Genomic DNA, 17,948 nt, shown 5'->3' on the forward strand with positions numbered 1-17,948 from the left:
AGGTCGGGTTCAAAAAATGGATTATCAGAAATTTGAATTGGAGTACTTGGTCGACTAGATGATGTAATATTGGCTAGATGTCTTGATCGAGTTACAGGTGGTGAACGTATGAAAGGTGGTGAACGTTTTGCTCATTGCATTCACAGAATATCCTATTAGTTATAAAAATAAAAAATTATATAAGTTATCAAATTAATAGACTTTTTTGATTTTGCCCACGTTTCGAATAACCAATAGATGCAGCAGGTAGCCAGGACCCTTTAAATCGGAAGCCCACAACTCGCCACTAACAAATCCAACTATTACTACGAACCAGAAAATTTTGGATGTCTATCAATTTAACCGCTTAAAATAATTTTTGGTCGAAATTTTGAAGAAGATAAAAATCTATGTCCTAAAAACTTTACGCGTAGAAATGAGAAAGAAAAAGATCGCGTCAAAAAACAAGAGTCGAAAAACAAACGTCGAAAAACAAAAATAAAAAAGTAGAACGTCGGAACTTAAAAGTCTAAAAACTAAATATTAAAACTTGCGTCTAAAGGTATTAAAGCTTAAAGGAATTCTATATCCAAAACGGCAATAACTTAATAGGCACTAAAATCTATTAAATATTAAAGCGATAAGTGACGTCGTAAAATTCTAAAGCGCCTAAATCTTAATCTAAAGAAAAAGCACTTAAGGAATTTTATGGCAAAGCCTAAAAAAATCTAGGAATACATAATACTACGACAAAATACTAAGTTATGAACTAATTACGAACGAAAAATATACAATATACGAATAAATGATTAAAAAGATATAAATATAAAAAGAAACTAAATTGATAAAAAATACTATTTTATAAAAATATTAATTTTATCTTATTATTTTATAAAAGTATTAATTTATGTAGTTAATAAAACTAATTAAATCTTAAAACTTAAAATACAAATTTAATTAAAACTAAAACTAATTAATATTTAATTAAAACCCTAATTAACTAATTAATAATAATAATAATAAATCGTTACCCTAATCCGTACGTCAGAGGTACCAGGTCTGTCACATCACCTCATGCGATCGCATGAGGTTTCCTTCGTCTGTCCATGCGATCGCATGGCTTCGGGTACCAGGCCTTGTCTTGGGCTGCTATAGTACCAGGCCCGTATACTTTTAATTTTTTTTTGAGTTTTAAATTATAAAAATAATATATAAGTAATATTTATAATTATATTTTTAAGAACTAAAAAAAATACTTTTATACTTTTTATAAAATGTATATATTTTTTTTATTTAAACACTTAAAAATATAAATTTTTTTTATATTTTTGCTTTTAAAATTTAAAATATATTTTTACAAAAATAGATTAAAACTTAATAAAAATCTTTTTTATAGCGTTCTATGGCGTCCCCGGCAGCGGCGCCAAAAATACTTGATGTGTGCGAGGTGTAGTACGAAATACTATTAATTTTGTTACGAAATAATATTAAATATGATACAATTTACACAAGTTATTTATTTATTTATAGAATGGATATACCTAAACCTTGCTACAATACTTATAGGCAGTGTACCAAATCATAAAGTAGTGTAGGTTTTAGTAAGTCCGGTTCGTTCCACAGGGAGATACCTGAGTTTAATGCTATATATATTTTAAACTATATTTGTATATATATATATATATATATATATATATATATATATATATATATATATATATATATATATATAAGTAGTAGTATTATTATTATTATAAAAGGGAGTTTTTACCGTTTAGTGCCCGGTTTGTCGATTTTATGTCTTAAGTCACAATTAAAACCTAATGTAAAATATTAAATATAAATACAACATAATTTAAAGCGTAAAGTAAATGACGATAAACAAAAGTGCGATAATTAAAAGTGCGATAACTAAAAGTGCGATGAGATATAAAATAAAGGAATTATGCTTATTTAAACTTCCGTAATCATGATGTTCGACGTGTTGATTTTAATTTATTACCATGGGTTAATTGTCCTTTGTCCTGGATTATTCGATATGTCCATTTGGTTTTTTTCCATAACAGTCCATCGGTCATAAATATAAAGTGCGAGTGTCCTCGTCAAATTACCCTTATACCCGAAGTCAAATATTCTAACTAATTGGGGACTTAAACTGTAACAAGGTCTTAATACTTTGTTAATGATCACACCAGGATATCGATTGCATGTAATCCAAGGTTTTAATACGTTGTTAACAATTACACCAAGTGTACTTGTATGTAATCCACCCCTGTTTTAATGAGTCCATTGACTATTAATCCATCCCCGTGTCCGGTCAAATGAACGATTATTAGTATTTATAAATATCCCGCCCATCGTGTCCGATCGAGTGTATGTGGTTATTTATAATTACCTCAAATTGTAAATCTCTATATTAAATTAACGAACTATCATTCAGTTAAACAAATATAAAACTCATTAATAGCCCATAGTCTAATTTCCACAAGTGTCGGTCTTTTGTCCAAACCCCAATTATGGTCCAAAGCCCAATAACCCTGTCTTAATATTTAGTACAACATCACGATTACTTTGGCTTAAATAAACATAATAATAACTTAGCTACGAGACATTAATTTAAAAAGGTTGAACATAACTTACAATGAGTATTAATCGCGTAGTGTTACACGGACAGAATTTCGACTTACAAACTTAAAACATTTGCCACTATAACCTTATTATTTTTAACTTAATATTAAAATTATAATTATAATTAAAATATAAATATAAATATATTTGAGAGAGAGAATAGAGAATTGTATGATGAAGGTGTAAATAACTCGTCCAATTCGTTCGCTATTTATAGCACTTGGCTTGTGATTTCTTCCCATGCAATCGCATGGATTTATAACTACCAGGCCATGCGATCGCATGGCCTCCTGGGACAGCTCACTTCATCTTGTTTTCTAGCTTGCCGACGGTTTTTAATAATAAAATATAATATATATAATTTTATATATATTATATTATATTCATGTGCATAGTTGACTTGTAATTTTAGGTCCGTTGCGTCGTGCGTTGAAAGTTGGTTCATGTCCTGGTTCCGGATTTTCGAACGTCCTTTCGTACGATTTAATATCTTGTACTTTGCGTTTTGCGGCTTGTACTCTTGTAATTTCTAGACGTTTCTCATCAATAAATTGAACCACTTGGATTGTACTCTGTACTTTTTAGCTTTTTGGTCATTTGCGTCTTCAAATCGTCGAATCTGTCTTTTGTCTTCACCTTTTATTATTTAAACGAATATCACTTGTAAATAGAACAATTGCAACTAAAAGCTTGTCTTTCTTGAAGGATAATACTATGAAATATATGTTCATTTTTAGCATTATCAATCTCGCAAAGATCGAAGCCACACGTAATCGGGAAAACCTCACGGCACCGACTTATATTCGAAAAATCTTAGATCTCGCCGGTTATTACCGAAGATTCATTTCCAACTTTTTCCATATTACTCGTCCTTTAACCTCGTTAACTCACTAAGGGGAAGAATTAAACCTCTCTGTGCCCGAACCTTGGACGAGATTATCCACACCAACCTTACTAGCTAAATTCGTGTAGCACAAGATGGAATTCAAATATGGAAATATTTTCACGTGAACGCCTGAAAGGCATACTCTCTCGACTCGAAATCAAGGAAACTGAAATTCGTCATTTTGCACGAAAAATTTGAATACTTAATTATGGATCCGATCAATCTTCTCATCACCACATACCACGATACATAACTCTGTTATTTCACTATTACTGTCTGATATTACTGGGGCCCAAGATAACACACACTCCAAGGATACCTCTTTCTTCTTCAACTTATCGTCCTTATGCTTCTGATTTACGGCAAACTACTACTCAACTCCGAACTATACAACTATGAGTACTATCTTGTTCCCACCAAGTCTCAACATTTAGTCACAAGATGTGCGATATGGCTACATCAAGGTGAAAACTCAACCTGTTCTAAATCTTCATTTCACTCCTATCTTTTTTGCTCGTATTTCCGTATAAGGAAACCTTTTATCTAAATTCTCAATGGAGAGAGAGAGACTCTTCACGTATTACGAGTATTTGCCACGAGGGTGAGTAGCCCTGACGAACGTTTTCGAGCCCTAACTAACTTGTTCAAACATATCTTAAATAATTCTATTCCAACACGGTGTACCATTGTCAATTATCTTGGATCGGAATACTCGTTTCACTTCTAAGTTTTTACAAGAAGCCTTGGAAACATGTTTAGACATGAGTACCGCGTATCATCCATAACCCGACGGACCAAGCAAACGTATGATTCAAATCTTGGAAAGACATGATACAAACTTGTATTGTCGCTTTTAGTCGATTCCTCTTACAACGATAGTTATCATTCAAGTATTAACGCCGCACCTGTTCGAAACCTTGTATGGCCGCAATTGTCATTCTCCTTTTCGTTTGGCCAAAGTAAGTGACAAGCAAATCACCGGATCCAAACTCATTCAAGAAATAATCGTTAAGATCGTTCAAGTCGGAGAAGGGCTCAAGACGACCCGTAGTCGCCAAAAGAGCTATGCCGATGTTAGACGTAAGCCTCTCAAACCTCAAGTGGGTAACCACGAAATGTTAAAAGCTGCACCTTGGAAGGGTGTAATCCGTTTGGGGAAAGCAAAGGAAGTTAAATCCGCGATATTGATCCTTTTGAAATCTTGAGGCGTATTGGACCCGCTACATACCGTTTAGATCTTCCGACTCAATTAAGTTTCCATTTATCCTACCTTCCAGATACCAAACTTTGAGAAGTATCCTACGGAACAGGGACTTGTTATTCTTTTAGATGAGCTTACTATCGACAACAAACCCCACTTCATAGGAGAACCGGTTGAAATTATGGATCGTAAAACCAAACCTTAAAACAACATAAAATCCTGACTGTCAAAGTTCGTTGGAATGCCCAAGGAAGTGCCTTCACTTACTAGTGGAAATTGACAACATAAGGTCTTGAGGGAGAGACATCAACCACTACTTCCAACTAAATTTCGGGACGAAATTTCTTTTAAGGTGTGGGTAATGTAACATCCCGCATTTTTCCGTTTAATTATTTTAACGCCTGTATTTTTATTTTATATAATATCTTCCGTATCTAGATTCGTATCCTCTGTTAGCTAACGTTCTTAATATTTTCGTTATTGGATTATAACATCTCCCGTTTACTCTCGTGTATTACAAAATAATTCGTTTGGTTAAGTCACGCACTCGCATCCGAATTTGAGGGACTAGTTTTGCCACTTGACTAAAGAGGTGACTAGTGGTAGACTAGTCAACCACTTCACCACCACTCATTCATTCATTCATCTTTTCTCTCTTCCTCCTACTTCCATTTTTGCTCTCAACTCACCAAATCACTCAATCATCATCTAATTCGGATCTAGGAAGCTCACAACAAATCCGACTACGTATTCGTGATCCTCTCTTCATCCTCTACATTTTGATACAAATTTCATCTCATTTGGGTAACTTTCTAAAAACACTAAATTTGTTGTTCTTGATCTTTTAAACTTAAAAGTGTGTTAATTAGTGTCTATGGCTCAAGTCTAACATGAATATATGATTTGTATGCTTCTTCTTGTCATTTTGATGTAACTAGCTTAAACTTGAAATGGGTGTGTTTGATCTTGAGATTTAGTTACTTAAATGTTGTTAGATGTTAAAAGTGCATGTATTAAATGTGTTACTAGCATCACTAGCTTCAATTTGGTATGTAGGTTGGCATGGTTTAGCCCCATAAACATAATTGTTAAATTTGTGATTTTGAGTTAGGGTTTGATAGAAGTAAAATGAACTTTTGATGCATTGAATTCTTTGCAATGTTGTTTGAAAGTGTTTAGTTGTATTATATGCGTAATTACCTACGAAACGGCGTATCGTATGTGTGCATTTAACTCCCGAATCATCAAAGTGCATTTATGAACTTGAAAGCATTTATGATGAACATTTAATGAACTTTCAATTTGGATATGATTATTATAAATGATGATTTTTGATTGATGAAATGTGTTTAGTTGTATTCCTCGTCAAACTACCTTTCCAACGATATAAGATACGTGTCTTGAGTGTTTACGGTTCGCTAGTTGTGTTAAAATGAGTTTTGGCTCGAGACTTGAACAATTGCACCAGACCAGGAATCAGACCCAGCAGAGGGCCGCGGCGCGACCCATAGATGTCGCGGCGCGACATTAGGCACATCCGGGGACTGATCAACTTTACAATTTTACAAAAAATTCTAACTATGCTACGCACCTCCGATTACCATGTAACTTGTTCTAACATGCTTATATATGATTAAAAACCTCAGAAAAATAGTTCGGGACCCGACCCGAACGTGTTGACTTTTTCGTTGACTTTCACTTGACCAAAGTTGACTTTTGTTCAAACTTAACCAATACTTGTTTGAACTGTTCTAATCTTCTTTTATACTTGATTCTTGCATGAAACTTGACAATTTGATTCACATGCTATATAATCGAGTCGTAATGAGCCATAGGACTAATTGAACAACTTTGACCATCCGTGTTTACCGTTATTGATACGACCTACTTGTTTACGTCAAGACTAGCACTCGTTCTTGTCCACGTTACCTTGTGAAGTGCTTTTACACTCTTGCATTCAAGGTGAGATCATAGTCCCATTTTTACTCTTTTAAACTTACATTTGGGATGAGAAAACATAAACGTTTCATTTTACAAAGTGAATACAAGTATGAAAACAAACATTCTACATATGAGTTAGAACAAAATCCACAATTCGATTATCATTAGTTACACTTGCTGGGTGTAAGCGAGAACTTATGTTGTATGGCCATATGGGTTTGACAAACCCTCATTCGGACGGTTCGCTACTGTTATTTCGGATGAAATATATTTTCGAGAAACAGTGTATGTTCTAACACTATTGTGATGGGGTTCTGGGAAAGTTAAGCCTTGATAATTGGGTGCTCGTGATATCAACTTTTAGAATGTATTACTATTACTTCAACGTTAAATCTTGTGGTTTAACTTACTTACTTACTCACTCACTTACTTACTAAACCTATGATTTCACCAACGTTTTCGTTGACAGATATCTATGTTTTTTTCTCAGGTCTTTGAACGATATGTGATACATGCTTCCGCTCACTATTTTGATACTTGCATTGGATGTCGAGTATATATGCATACGTGGAGCGTCTTTGACTTACTTTTAAATTGTGTCGCATAGATTTCATTTGTACTTTAAACGTTGTAATGTACTAGTCGTTGAACTACCTTTGTAAACTTGAAACATCTTTACATTTGAAATGAATGCGACATATTTTGGGTCAAACGTCTGTTTTAAAGACTTATGACCACTTAACGGGACCTAAGTAGACGGCGCCGTCAATGACGATTAAGACGGGTCGCTACAGATGGTATCAGAGCCAGGTCCCGGACCATACGTGCACAGCGAGGACGCTATGTCCCATTAGGGGGGAGGATTGTAACATTCGTGTTGCATCCGTCCCACATCGGTTGGAGAGGGGAACGAATCATGCCTTATAAGGGTGTGGAGACCTTTCCTAGCATGATGCGTTTTGGGACCACAAGCTCAGCAGATCCCATGAGAACTCTGCAGTTAAGCGTGCTCAGGTGAGAGCACTACCAGGATGGGTGACCTCCTGGGAAAGTGCTCGTCGTGTTTGGTCGCCAAGAAAAATTCGTGCGCCTACGGGCAAAACGGACAATATCATGCTACGGGAAACGTATTACCTGGGATGTTACATATAAATACTATATATAATCATATGATATAAAAATATCATAATAAAAATAATTTGGATTAAAAAATCTCAAAAGTCTGACAGTTGGTTTGAAAACCGAAATGATTTGCCGGATAGAAATACGCGACACGTAGAAACGTACAACTTTCAATATGAATACAAATATTCATATAACACATAATAAATAAAATATTATTACTAAAATAATAATATAAGTCATAGAAATGACGTGGCAAGAATAACAATTAACGGACATTAAATAATAAATGGTAAAAGATAACGGAAAAAGTAGGGTCGTGACACGGGCCGTATGGAAAGCCGTTTGGCTTGGATCGTCTTCCTCGTTCCCGGGATCGTAACTTGGTTTCTGGTGTCGTAACTTGTCTTTCACCGTTTTCGCTCTAGAATCTTCGTTTTAGCTCCGATTTACTTGATTCTTTTTGCATCATTTTCGTAATTACTAAATCTACAAAATTAACCGACAAAGTGATCATTTTTCCGATAAAGTTTGAAACTTTATTATTTTTGGGCCTTAATATCGAGGTAAAAATGTGATTTTTTAGCCGATATCGGGCATACATGCTCCACTTGTGTATTTTGCTTTATACAGTTATGCGTGAGCATGTTTATAGGTAGACAACATACATTGAAATGGGTGAAAAGGGTTTACGCGTGGACTGAAATCTTCTCAAGTATTTCCTCTCGGTCAGTTGTACCCGAAAAACCTTCTGGACAGTTTACATATCTGGGAGCATATTGTTGGGTAGGCAATTTACTCACTGGGTGAAAAGGGCTTACACGTAAACATGGTCTAGGGTCTTCAAGTGTTTCTTTGCGGAAACTTACACCCGGGTAATCTTTTGGTTGGCTTACACATCCGGATTATCTTCTGGACAGCTTATGTGTTCACATCCTCGTTGTTACCCGTCCAGTTTTCTTTTTGCCCGATCGCGTAACGTTTTATCTTTTTCTGATGGATACCCCATGGAGGGTTATCCGGTGGGTTGTGATATGTTGATAGTCTGCTTATTCATGTCTCGGACTTTGGTGCTGGTCTCGTTCGAGGGCCTTATTTGATATTTTGTTAATAAATCATATTAAGAGATAAGAATTATTTGGTACGGATTTGTATGCGTATCATCAATAGTTATAACATCATTAAACAAATCGAAAACAATTGAAGTACTCTCATTTGAAGAACATGTGACCGGAATACCCATAATCTCAATCCAAGCGTACCGATGAAATGTATTAGCCGAACCCGTAAACGGTGAAATTATCACAAAGTTGCTCAAATTAGAGTTGATGATATTATTGAAATTTTTGGTATCACCGCATATACAACTGCACCTATATGGCCCGAATTTACTAATATGAGTAACGTGAGCTTTATACACAATCAAAAACTAATGTGTAGAAACTTTCATTTCCAATAACAGGACCACATCAATCAAGTTATATGATTAAGTTATATGATTCATGACTAATGTGTTTTGTCTAACCTTAATAAATTAAAAGATGTATTTGCCACAAACTTCCCAAACCTTCATTCTTTCTACCCTTCAGCCATCCCATAAATATAGACCTTCCAAATATCTTAGAACCGTTCAAGTCCTTAACCTCATTCATAGCAGAAGTTTCATGTGATGACCCGGAAATTTTTGATCAAATTTAAACTTTATTCTTATATGATTACGACACGATAAGCAAAGTCTGTAACGTTGAATCTTAAAACTTTTGAACTGTTTCATGAAATCATTCGACCTTGACTATTCCCGACGAATCACGAACATCGGTGTGAAAATAAATAGGTAAATACATATGAAATCTATACATAAGTAATATAGTAATATATATATATATATATATATATATATATATATATATATATATATATATATATATATATATATATATATATATATATATATATATATATATATATGTATATATATATATATATATATATATATATAATTAATAAATATTAAAGATTCAGTAAATTATATAATTGTTAGATATTATATAATAAATGATAATATATTAAAATTAATTACAAGTTTAAATATAATTATTGTAATAATATAATTATCATTAATAGTATTATTGTTAAGTAGTATTATTATTAATAATATTAAAATAGATTGTTATTATTAGTATTATACTTATAATTAGTATTAACATTACTTTCATTATAATTATTATTGTTAATATTAATATTAATAATTGTTTTAGTAATATTATTATTTTTAATATAAAATATGTATATAAAATTTGATATATTTAAGTTGTATTATTATTATTATTACTATTAATATTATCATTAACAAAATTAAAATTTTTTATAACTAGTATTATTATTGGTATCATTAATAAGATTATTATTATTAACTAAATTATTAAAATTTTCATTATCATATTATTATTTATCATGTATTAGTCTATTAACAATAATATTATTAATATAGTAATATTATTTGTTAATTATCAAAAACTTATGAATTATATATATATATATATATATATATATATATATATATATATATATATATATATATATATATATATATATATATAATACATATATATAAATAGATAAATAAAAATCAGATATACATATAAAATATGATTTATACATATATATATAAATCAAAATAGCAAATTATATATATAATAAAATTATATATCGACATATAAGAGAAAAATACGTTTTTTCTATTTTTGCATCACCATCTAAACTGTGTTAATATTCCTTTCCTATCTAACGCGATATCAGATGCAAGTGAATCTTATATAAAACCAAAATCAGTTGAAGGTCCCTTTCTGTTTTTATTTTTTATTTATTTTTTGTACTGAACGAAATATTCCTGTCTAATTCTTGTCGATTACATTTTCATATAAATCGATTCAATACAGCTGTTAAAGAGAGCATTCAACTTTACCCATTATCAATTATCATTTATATTAACAATTAAATCGAGTTAATTTAAATAGAAAATGGAAGAAGCTAGCAGGTACTCTGTTACGTCAAAGTTTTTATCAAATGTCTGATTTCGAACCAATTTAAAAATTTATAAGTACTGATTTGTTAGGAATCGTCTAGGTAATCTTTCTGTAAAGTTTCAGAATCCAATTTCATCTAATGAGGTTTAATTTTGAGGTCAAAGTTTATAAATAAAAAGTCAACTCTGTGTTCTTCGATCAAATTAAAGTTTTATAGAACGATTCTGTTAAAAGTAATGATTGAGAAAGATTTTAATGGTCATTTTAAACGTACTTCGTTTTATAATCATTATCTAAAAACCTCTGAAAAGCAAAATCAATATTTAGTTTGTGAGTGTTCTTCGCTAGTCAACAGATACGTATACGTATATATTTTTTTAGTATGATGAACAACAATATCTAATACAGGTCATTTACAAATAGATTTCAAACTTTAACTCAAACCTTAAACTGTTATTGGATAATGAATACGTACCCTGGTCGATTTAATCTTGAATGAGGAAGAAGAAAGAGGGAAAAGGAAAAAACGGGTTAATATATTTAGTATTGGATATGAATCAGAAAAATGGGATAGCTTGGATGGTTAGGGTGTTGGGTCGATTAGCGAGAGGTCACGGGTTCGAGCCCGGGCAGGGGCACCATATTTCCTTTAGCCTATTTTTTTTTTTTGTGAGGTATAATCTTTTTATTATTATTATTTCATTATTATTATTATTATCATTATTATAAATTATTATTGTTATTGTTATTATTATCATTATTATTATTATTATTAGTAACTTAGGAAAATAAATATGTTTATGATTATTAAAAGAAATATAAAAGTATTATGGTTATATATCATGAAGGTTATTATGATAAAAGATTAAATATAACAATTTTGATCATAAACTTAATGATAATATAAGGTGCAAAATTAATTTATGGTTAAAATTATAAATTCTAGAACTTAGAAAAGATTTTACATTATCGATAACGAGAGGAACGAATAAAAGATAACGAACCGTAAAGCAAAGTATTGATTAAAAGTATACTGTAATGAAAATAATGTAAAAATGATATTATGAGTAATACTATAAATTTATGAATATTGTGATTATTATCATTATTAACATTTTTTATTATTACTAAGTCTCATTATATTTAAAATCAACTTCTTTTTTTATTATTATCAAAATTATCATTTTCATTAGTATTAGTTTATGTATACTATTATTATTATAACTAATATTATTATTAATATGATTATTATTATCTTTACAAAAATTATCATTTTTATATATTATTATTATTATTATTATTATTATTATTATTATTATTATTATTATTATTATTATTATTATTATTATTATTATTATTATTATTATTATTATTATTATTACCTTTCTTTTACTATTAGTATCATTATTACGATTATTATTATAATTATCATTACTATCAATATTGTTATTGCTAATATTATCATTATAATCAAATACAACTTTTAATTACTATTATTAATTAGTTTACTGATTAAATATTATGTATATAAAAATATATTTATAAGTAATGTTACATATAAGTATGAATTAATTATATTAACAATCTATATATAAATATTTATATATATAACAATTAGGTGTTTTTAAAATAATAAGTTATATATATTAATAAAATCATATAAATATTAATCTTTTTGAATATATACACAAATTAAATATATATATATATATAATATATGAAATTGTTCGATTACAAGTATATGTATTAATATATAAACAAATGATATAGGTTCGTGAATCCGAGGCCAACCCTGCATTTGTTCAGTTGTTCAATGTCGTCATATGTATTTTTACTACAAAATACAATATCGTGAGTTTCATTACTCCCTTTTTAAATGCTTTTGCAATATATATTTTTGGGACTGAGAATACATGCGCTTTTATAACTGTTTTACGAAATAGACACAAGTAATCGAAACTACATTATATGGTTGAATGATCGAAGCCAAATATGCCCCTTTTTGCTTGGTAGCCTAAGAATTAGTAAACCGATCTACTAATTGACGCGAATCCTAAAGATAGATCTATTGGGCCTAACGTACCCCATCCAAAGTACCGGATGCTTTAGTACTTCGATGTTGTTTTTATCATGTCCGATGGATGTCCCGGAATGATAGGGGATATTCTTATATGCATCTTGTGAATTTTGGTTACCAGGTGTTCAATCCATATGAATGATTTTTGTCTCTATGCATGGGATGTATATTTATGAGAAATGGAAATGAAAATCTTGTGGTCTATTAAAATGATGAAAATGATCGATTATGATAAACTAATGAACTCACCAACCTTTTGGTTGACACTTTAGAGCATGTTTATTCTCAGGTATTAAAGAAATCTTCCGCTGTGCATTTGCTCATTTTAGAGATACTACTTGGAGTCATTCATGACATATTTCAAAAGACGTTGCATTCGAGTCGTTGAGTTCATCAAGATTATTATTAAGTCAATTATAGTTGGATATATTATGAAATGGAATGCATGCCTGTCAACTTTTGATGTGAAGAAAGTTTTTCTTTTAAAAACGAATGCAATGTTTGTAAAATGTATCATATAAAGGTCAAGTACCTCGCGATGAAATCAACTATTGTGAATTGTTTATATTGTATATGAACGGGTCCTTTCATTTCATGACAAAATGTAACAAATAATTACCTCCATGATAGCCAAAACTTTATCTCGGTTGAAGTTTCGAATTTTTTAAAGGTAGATTCAACCATGTTTCAGGTTTCCAACTTATCTAGTCTTCCAATGAAACCATGTTAGTAACAGATTCCTTAGACTCACTGATGTGCGTAGAGGTGTATACAAAATAGTTATATTTTTGTTACGAAATATTATTAAATACGATACAATTTTACACAAGTTATTTATTTATTTATAGAGTGGATATACCTAAACCTTGCTACAACACTTATAGGCAGTGCACCTAATCGTACAGTAGTTTAGTTTTTAGTAAGTCCGGTTCGTTCCACATGGATCTAGCTAAGTTTAATGCTATATTTTTTAAACTATATTTGTAAATATATAAATATATATAAGTAGTATTATTATTATAAAAGGGGGTTTTTTACCGTTTAATGACCGGTTTGTCGATTTTAAAACTTTAGTCGCAGTTAAAACCTAATGTAAAATATTAAAAATAAATATAACTTAATTTAAAGCGTAAAGTAAATGACAATAATTAAAGTGTGATAAATTAAAATGTGATAAATAAAATGACAATAAATAAAATTGCGATAATTAAAAAGTACGATAATTAAAAGTGCAATTAAATAAAATGACAGTAAATAAAAGTGCGATAAAATATGAAATAAAGGAATTATGCTTATTTAAACTTCCATAATCATGATGTTTGACGTGTTGATTTTAGTTTATTACCATGGGTTAATTGTTCTTTGTCCTGGATTATTTAATATGTCCATCTGGTTTTTGTCCATAACAGTCCATCAGTCATAAATATAAAGTGCGAGTGTCCTCGTCAAATTATCCTTATATCCGAAGTCAAATATTCTAACTAATTGGGGACTTAAACTATAATTACACCAATTTTTCTTGTATGTAATTCACTCCGGTTTTAATAAGTCCATTGACTATTAATCCATTCCCGTGTCCGGTTAAATGAACGATTATTAGTACTTATAAATATCCCGCCCATCGTGTCCGATCGAGTGTATGTGGTTATTTATAGGTATATCCAATTGTAAATCTTTATATTAAATTAACAAACTATTATTTAATTAAACAAATATAAAGCCCATTAATAGCCCATAGTCTAATTTCCACAAGTGTCGTTCTTTTGTCCAAACCTCAATTATGGTACAAAGCCCAATTACCCCGTATTTAATATTTAGCCCAACATCACGATTACTTCGGCTTAAATAAGCATAATAATAACTTAGCTATGAGACATTAATTTAAAAAAGTTGAACATAACTTACAATGATTAATAATAGCGTAGCGTTACACGGACAGAATTAAAACTTACACACTTACAACATTCGCTAACATACCCTTATTATTATTAAATTAAAATTAAAATTAAAATTAAATATATATATATATATATATATATATATATATATATATATATATATATATATATATATATATATATATATATTTGTGAGAGAGAGATTGAATAAAAAAGTGTGTAAAATTCGGCCAAAACTCGCGAAATTTATAGACCTGGCCAAACTTTTTGCTCCATGCGATCTCATGGCATTTGTGCCTTCTGGCCATGCGATCGCATGGCCTGGGAATCCAGCTCACATTTGTTTGTCTCCTAGTTTGCCGACGGTTTTATTAAATAATATAATATTAATATATATATATATATATATATATATATATATATATATATATATATATATATATATATATATATATATATATATATATATATATATATATATAATTTTAAGAATTAATTATATATTATATTATATTCATGTGCATAGTTGACTTATAATTTTAAGTCCGTTGTGTCGAGCGTTGAGAGTTGACTCTAGTCCCGGTTCCGGATTTTCGAACGTCCTTGCGTACAATTTAATATCTTGTACTTTCCGTTTCGCGTCTTGTACTCTTGTAATTTTGAGACGTTTCTCATCAATAATTTGAACCTCTTGGATTGTACTTTGTACTTTTAAGCTTTTTGGTCGTCTGCGTCTTCAATTCGTCGAATCTGTCTTTTGTCTTCACTTTTTATTATTTAAACGAATATCACTTGTAAATAGAACAATTGCAACTAAAAGCTTGTCTTTCTTGAGGGATAATGCTATGAAATATATGTTCGTTTTTAGCATTATCAAATATTCCCACACTTGAGCATTGGTTGTCCTCAAGCAATATAGTCTTGAAATAATAATACTAGAATCACTTCTTTATTCTTCACACTTTGTACATCAGTTATTTTAATACGGCGGTATGAACAATGATAGTAATGTTGTGGTTTACAGTCCCACATGACTATGAAAATTTAGATCCTTAAGGAAATTGGATCTTTATGAAAACATTTGATCTTTTGAAAATTCAATCTAGCTTTTACCCTAGATAAGTTTTCTGAAATAACCCTTCACCGGTGTTTGCAAATTGTTTTTGTGGGTTGTGTGGATTTCAGATTTGAAAATTTTAGCTCAAAACTTGTGGTTTTGTGTCACCCACTTGCTAACCTTGTATTAAAAAAGCAACACGTCCAGTATACTTGCTCCGTATATTACCTTTCGGTAAACTACCGTCCGGTTGTAAAGGAAAGTGTCGAACAAGCAACTGTTGACGCAATGTCCCGTGACATGCTTTTAATTATGGTCTATATCATGTCGGATGCAATAACTATCCTTTGTAGGAGTAATAGTAAAGATCACCCTATAGTTTTTCGGTCTAGTACAAGGTCCTGTCTTTGACCATGCTATGCAACCACCGTTCTTACGGTTGACACCCAATTTGGTTCAGGTGAGCTAATGAATTCCAGGTGAATTTCTAGGATTTTACGTTCAATGGTAATGAACGCATTGAAAATGGGTTTTCAGAAAACAAATCAGTTTGTAATTTGATCAAAATATTTTCTCGTTCAAGCTCGAGTTTAGATATCATCGAATTCCATGAGTTTGTAATTCTCAATCTTTAAAAGTCAATCTCAAAGATTGAGTATTATCAGTCTTAAAAGCTGATTTTTGATCTTTAAGGAGATTATTCTTTCTGGGATCTGATTCATTAGTCTTATAAGCTAATTTACATGGTGCCCCCCATTGTACGAGACAGATCCTCTCATGGTTAGGATAAGTCTGACCACTTGGCGACCCTGTTTGATGCTGAGGTCTGTGGATTTCCAGTTGATTTTCGAGAAAACTATTCAAGGTTTTTCGTAGACTCTACAACTGGTCTGGACGACAACTTCCTGACCTAAATCAAGAAGCGCATTTTTTTTTTCTTTCGGAAGACTTTACTTCCTTTTAAATTTCATTTATATTACAATAAACTGGGTAAAACTTATTAAAATTGTCCAAAACAAAAGTATCTTCAATTATTTGTACAAAAATATGTGACATATGTTCTAAATAACTTGATAAATTTTTTCCACACTTGGCTTTTATTTTTCTTTCTTTGCCTTTTTATTGTCCTCTATTCCATTTTAAATGAATTCTAACATTTTGGGTTTTTTTCTCAATTTATGTCCTTTCCGAGGTAACAATAATTTCGGTGTTAACACCTAGTTTTATCGTTTATAAATTTGTATAAACATGATTTTGAGTTCATTTAATTGAAAATTTTGAAAAATTTTACTAGATTTGGGTAGTCAGTATATAAGACTAGGGCTGTTCTTTATTATCAGATAGCACTAGATTCTAATACAACTACTGCGTTACTAGTATTTTTAATGGTAACTAAGTGTATAAGTTAAAAATTTTAAAAATCTGAAAGAATTTAACCCTTTCCCACACTTAAGATCCTGCAATGCCCTCATTTGCAAGAAATCAGTAACAATTTAAATTATTGAGGGAAATTAGTGTAGAAACATGATTAAATTTTACCAAAGTTTCCAAACATATTGGCGTTTGTTTGTTGAATGATAAATAGTGCACATCATTTGTTCATTCCATCTTGTTGTTACATCACATTTGTTTTTCGTTTTGTCGTCAAAATTAGTAGTTTTTGCTGAACTTAATGCCAGTCTTTGAAAATGCGTTGTTTTACCCTGTTGTGTACATGACAATATACATACATACAAATAATAACATGCATGGTAATTTGAAATGGGACTTAACATTCCACTTTCAAATTAAATATGAAATATTAGTGCAACATAATAAAAATATTAAACATTACATTAAAAGTATCACAATTTTATATGTTTAAACATAAATAAATAAAAATAATAAAAAGATAAAAATCATAGAAATCACCAACGGAACTATATCAATCTGGATAGGGGTTCCAGTTCATGTCATCGGGCGGGTTACACGGTTGGTTATAGGTGTACTGATAGGCCTGGTTAGGGTCGTAGAGAGTAAATGGTGGTCGCATATCGGGCTGGTGTGGAGGATAGTAAGCAGGTCGGGTTGGTACGTAGTTATTTGGTACCTGAGGTGATAGCTGGCTCATGATTTGATGCTGATGATAGTGAC

This window comes from Rutidosis leptorrhynchoides, chromosome 10 (genome assembly GCF_046630445.1).
Source record: "Rutidosis leptorrhynchoides isolate AG116_Rl617_1_P2 chromosome 10, CSIRO_AGI_Rlap_v1, whole genome shotgun sequence".
NCBI classification, from domain to species: domain Eukaryota; kingdom Viridiplantae; phylum Streptophyta; class Magnoliopsida; order Asterales; family Asteraceae; genus Rutidosis; species Rutidosis leptorrhynchoides.